This window comes from Peromyscus leucopus, chromosome 14 (assembly GCF_004664715.2).
Source record: "Peromyscus leucopus breed LL Stock chromosome 14, UCI_PerLeu_2.1, whole genome shotgun sequence".
In the NCBI taxonomy this organism is placed as follows: Eukaryota; Metazoa; Chordata; class Mammalia; order Rodentia; family Cricetidae; genus Peromyscus; species Peromyscus leucopus.
In genome coordinates, this window is record NC_051075.1 from 358,339 (window position 1) to 363,496 (window position 5,158).

General features: G+C 41.6%; 1 non-coding gene across 1 annotated transcript; it reads left to right on the forward strand.

Moving 5' to 3' along the window:
* The first annotated feature begins 646 nt into the window (after positions 1 to 646).
* Positions 647 to 708, forward strand: LOC114708466. The gene has a single exon (XR_003736802.1). It is a non-coding gene; the product is annotated as a U7 small nuclear RNA (small nuclear RNA).
* The last annotated feature ends 4,450 nt before the right edge of the window (positions 709 to 5,158 follow it).

Here is a 5,158-nt window from a genome sequence, read left to right on the forward strand (position 1 = left end):
GACTTCATTGCAGACTCCACTATGAAGTTCTACTGCCATCACTGGTTCTCTGTGTCTCCAGTGGCTACAGTAGACACAAAATCAAGCTCTGCCAATCAGATGCATTTAACAAAACACAAATTAAGAGTGGAACAAAGAGGAGTTGGAGAGATGGCTTAAATCCCCCAAACCCACATGAAAAGCCTGGTCCTTCACATATCCATACCCCAGCACTATTGACACACATAGACAGGACACTGAGGCTTACTGGCTTGAGCCTAGCTCCAGAGTCAGTGAGAGACCATGTCACAAGGGGGAAAGGTGAGAGTAATAGAACAGGATGCTTGATTCCCTTCCTTTCTCTAGTCTTCATGGCTCTCATCTTGAGCCATCTCTCCATCTTATCCAACTTCCTGTGGAAAATCTCACAGGACATTCAGCTTCTGCCAGTTTGCCAACCCTACTTCTCAAATCTTCACATTGATTCAATGACTATGGGATAGCCCATCAATGAATTTTCCCTTTTGTTCATAAGTGAATGAGAAATGGTCTCTCTGGAGTCATTTGCAACCTATAATTCTGATGGGCATCTACCACTATAATTCTGATGGGTAAAGCTACTATATAACAAACATTAAATAAAATACTGCTCTTAAAACTATAGCTGGAGTGTTACAGCTCTTTTAGAATTTGTCTAGCAGGTTTTCTGACTTCCGTCGGAAAACCCCTAAAAAAAAAAAAAAAACTATAGCTGGAAGGCAGGTATGATTAATCTTGCTTTATAGAAAAGGAAAAAGAATCCCAAAGAATTTTAAAAGCATATCTAAGGCTGTGTGATCAGTAAATGTCAGACTCCAATGCATCTGTTCCAGATCCTTCAACAAGTCTATGCCCTGGTTTCTCATGCTAGACACATTTCTAATCGCTAAGCAACACGGTTATCTGGATCCCTTTTGACCCAAGAAATTGGAGGGGGGGGGGCATGTGCACATGCATGTGGAGGCCGGAGGTTGATATCTGGTATCTTTCTTAATCACTCTCTATTTTATGTTTTGATACAGGGTTTCTCACTCAACCTGGAGCTCTCCATTGACTGGCTAACCATTAAGTCTCCACCTATTCAGTGTGAGGTTACAGACTTATGCTGCCATGACCATCTTTTAACATGGGGTGCTAGGGAATCTCAACTATTCTCTTACTCATACAACAAGCACTTTATCCACTAAGCTAGCTCTCTCCCAAACTCCAACTGTCTCGTATTCTTGGGTTTGAAGACTTCATCTCTGGCATTGATCTACCCTAACTTCAGCACATGCTTACCAGGGTTAAATCTCCCTTATCTATTTTGAGCACAAACAAACACCAGAAGAACAGGCCCTGTGGTTTCAGACTAATTGCTACATAGTTCATTGCTCTGTGCATCTGCTGATTTTATTATACTTCATATACTAATCATTTCCTTTTTCCTGAGAGATTTATTTCTTTTTTTTAAGGTTTATTTATTATGTATACAGTGTTCTGCCCACATGCCAGAAGAGGGCACCAGATCAAATTACAGATGCTTGTGAGCCACCATGTGGTTGCTGGGAATTGAACGTAGGTCCTCTGGAAGAGCAGTCAGTGCTCTTAACCTCTGAGCCATCTCTTCAGCCCCTCCGAGATTTATTTCTTAGATTATTTTTAAACATTATTTCTATCAAAATAATAATCTAAGCAGTGGTGATAGAGCAATCAAATAATAAAGAGCTATGGTGTTAATAGGCTAAGCCTGTAAGTGGGAATGTAGCCAGGAGCTACTAGCACTAACTTCCCAGCAGAGGGCAGTGTTCCTCCACTACACATTTCCATTATGGCTCCTGAGGGGAAAGTGGGAAGCTTCCAACAGGAAACCCTGTGTTTTGGTGTAGAGACAGGGTTACTACAATGCTCTAAAAATAATTCTAGAAACAAAACTAGGTACAAGCCAGGCAGTGGTGGTGCACGGCTTTAATCCCAGCACTCGGGAGGCAGAGGTAGGAGGATTTCTGTGAGTTTGAGACCAGCCTGGTTTACAGAGCGAGATCCAGGAGAGGCACCAAAACTACACAGAGAAACCCTGTGTCAAAAAACAAAACAAACAAACAAACAAAAAACTAGGTACAAACTATCTTTGTTACACAGAAGAGGATGCAAAAGAGTTATCAACAAGACCCTCTGATTGCAGGGAAGTCTCAGTCTAGTTGAGGAAATGACCACCTGTGCAAGCAGTATAGAATTATCAGACTTGTGTGCCAGCCTGGGCCAGACTTTTCATCCACACATACTACACTTTCACCCTCCTCCATCCATCGTTACCCAAGTGACCTACTCCTTCGCCCCTTTTGATTTTTTTTTCATTTAAAATTTTATATGTATGTGAGTGTTTTGCTTACATGTATGTCTCTGTACTGTGTGCACGCAGTGCCCATATAGGCCAGAGAAAGGCAATAGATTCCTTGGAACTGTGAGCTGACATGTGGGTGTTGGGAATCCAATGCCTGTCCTCCGGAAGAGCAACCAGTGGTCTTAGCTACTGAGTCACCCCTACACCCCCACCCCCCCCAGCTGCCATCTTTTCCTCCCTCTCTTACGGCCTCATCCCACATCCTCTTTCTCAGGGAGGTCCGTCTAGACCACTCTAATGACATTTTCAGCAAACCTATCTTCGCCCTGTACTCTCATTCTCCCTGCCTTTGTGCTTCTTTCCCATGACAATTCATTTTCTAATTGATTTGTTATCTCCATTTTTAACATTGTCTGTTGCCACCAGCATCTAAGCTCCATGGAGGCCCTGATTCCTGTCTGTTATGTTCACTGATACACCCCAAGTACCCAGGCTAGTGCTTTCCACATTAAATGCTTTTTAAAACTTTGCAGCTATTTATAGGATATGGTGTGTATAGTGCATGCAGAGGTCAGAGGACAACCTGGTGAAAGTCAACTCTCACCTTCTTCCATTAGGCTCTGAGGATAGAACTCGGGTCGTCAGGCTGGATATCAAGAGCCTTTACTCAAAGAGACATCTTGCCAACTACCTCCCCACTGCCCAAATACGTAGTAAACAATTGACTTATGAATGAAACTGAATAGAAAGTGCCAGGATGGGCTGAAACCCCTTGAAGGGTGGTGAGGACTTTATTAGGGAAGAGACACCAGGGTGAATGTGACCTCTGAGGCACGGACACATGGGAAAAATAGAAACAAGAGACATGGACATAATAATTCCCAGTATAGTGGACAAGAGGAGCTATGGCCTTTATGGTCAGGCCTACAGCTAGAAATATTCCTTTTACAATTATTTTGCTTGTGCCTGGGATTAGTCTGATGGTCTCTCTAAATAATGCCCTTCTCATATATGATAATGATGTAATTAATAATGGTGATGCTTCTATTGAAAAGTACCAGAGAAAACTTTTAAATCATGTATCTGGTCCAGAGAAAGTGCTTAAAAACAGAAATTATTCTAGGGCTATCATACACATGGGGCACTTGTCAAGCAGGTTAGTTGAAGTGGTTGCCAAATGAATTTTATGTCACTTGACTTTTTCTATAAAGGGTTAAGAAGGTGACTGTGAAGTATAAGGCCTTCAGGGGTTCTAAAGATGAGTGTGTTTATAGAATGGCATTGTACCAATGATATAATTCTGCAAATACTAGCCCTGTTCTACATAGAGATCCTGACATCAAAATCACCCCCCCCCCATCATTTCTGGTAATAAAGTAGGAGACTTCTGCTTCTGTAGGATTAAACTGCTACTTGAAAGCTCCCAAGTCTGATAAGTGATTAATGCAGAATACATAGCCAGGATTTCAGATCCCAAGCATGGCCATTTTTTTTTGGGGGGGGGGATTTGAACCAACACAAGTGTGCTGTTGATGGGCCCAATCAATTGAAAAAGAGCCAATCTGTCTACCCCCTCAGCAAAGCTGAGATAAGGGGAACTAGAGAACTGAAGTGTGTCTCTCAAACCATTTTCTGCCAGCTTATGAAGGATTGCCTCTTTGTCCTCACAGAATTAAACCTCTCCAAGTGGAAACAGCACTCGAGGGTAAATACCTTGAAAATGCTTAGTATTTATGTTTCATTTGATGTTTCAGTGAAGGAATTCTTTCTGGCCACCAAAAAAAAAAAGGAAAGAAAAATGAAGTTAAATGATCGAAACATTTGGGGCACACAAATGAATGCATGTTGAGATCAGAACCTTATTGTTATGCACAGGATTAATGGAACTAGAGATAATGTAGAAAAATGGAAGCGTTAGGAAACCTATTAGGGACTGGAGAGATGGTTCAGTGTTTAAGTGCATCTGCTGCTCCTACAAAGGATTAGCGTTCCATTTCCATCACCACCATGGCAGGTAAGAACTGTCTGTAACTCCAGTTCCAGAGGAGCTGACATTCTCTTCTGATCGCTGTGGGCATGTCATGCACCTGGTGCCCATATATACATTCAGGCAAAACACTCATATACATCGTCGTCGTCGTCGTCGTCGTCGTCATCATCATCATCATCATCATCCTAATAATCTTTTTTAAAAAAGAAAAGTTATGTTCTTGGCATGACAGGGTTTAAAGAAGAACAGAGCAGCATGTTTGAAGGGGAAGTGATTAAATGGAGACAATGTGTGAGCGGTAACTACTGTAAAACACAGCTACTTTGGGGACTATTAAGTGGTGTTTTTTTTAAAAAAAAAAAAAAAGAAAGAAATACAGAGCTTCTTAAAGTGTGGGTCATAACTGAATGTAGGGGTTAGGATTGCAGGTGAGTGCCACCATACCCAGATTTTTATGTGGATGTTAGGATCCAAATTCAGCTCCTCATGCTTTCTTAGCAAGTACTTTACTGAGTGAGCCATTTTACCCAGTCCCTTTGATATTTGTCTCTTCAAGAACTTCAGAATTTCCTTAGCATGTTTAACTAAACATGTTCCCATCTAATTATTTTATGGAAGTGCTTGTAGCCAATTATTTATTTTTTAATTTTATTTATTTATTTATTTATTTTTGGTTTTTCGAGACAGGGTTTCTCTGTGTAGCTTTGCGCCTTTCCTGGAGCTCACTTGGTAGCCCAGGCTGGCCTCGAACTCACAGAGATCCTCCCGAGTGCTGGGATTAAAGGCTTGCACCACCAACACCCGGCTGTGGGTTTTTTGTTGTTGTT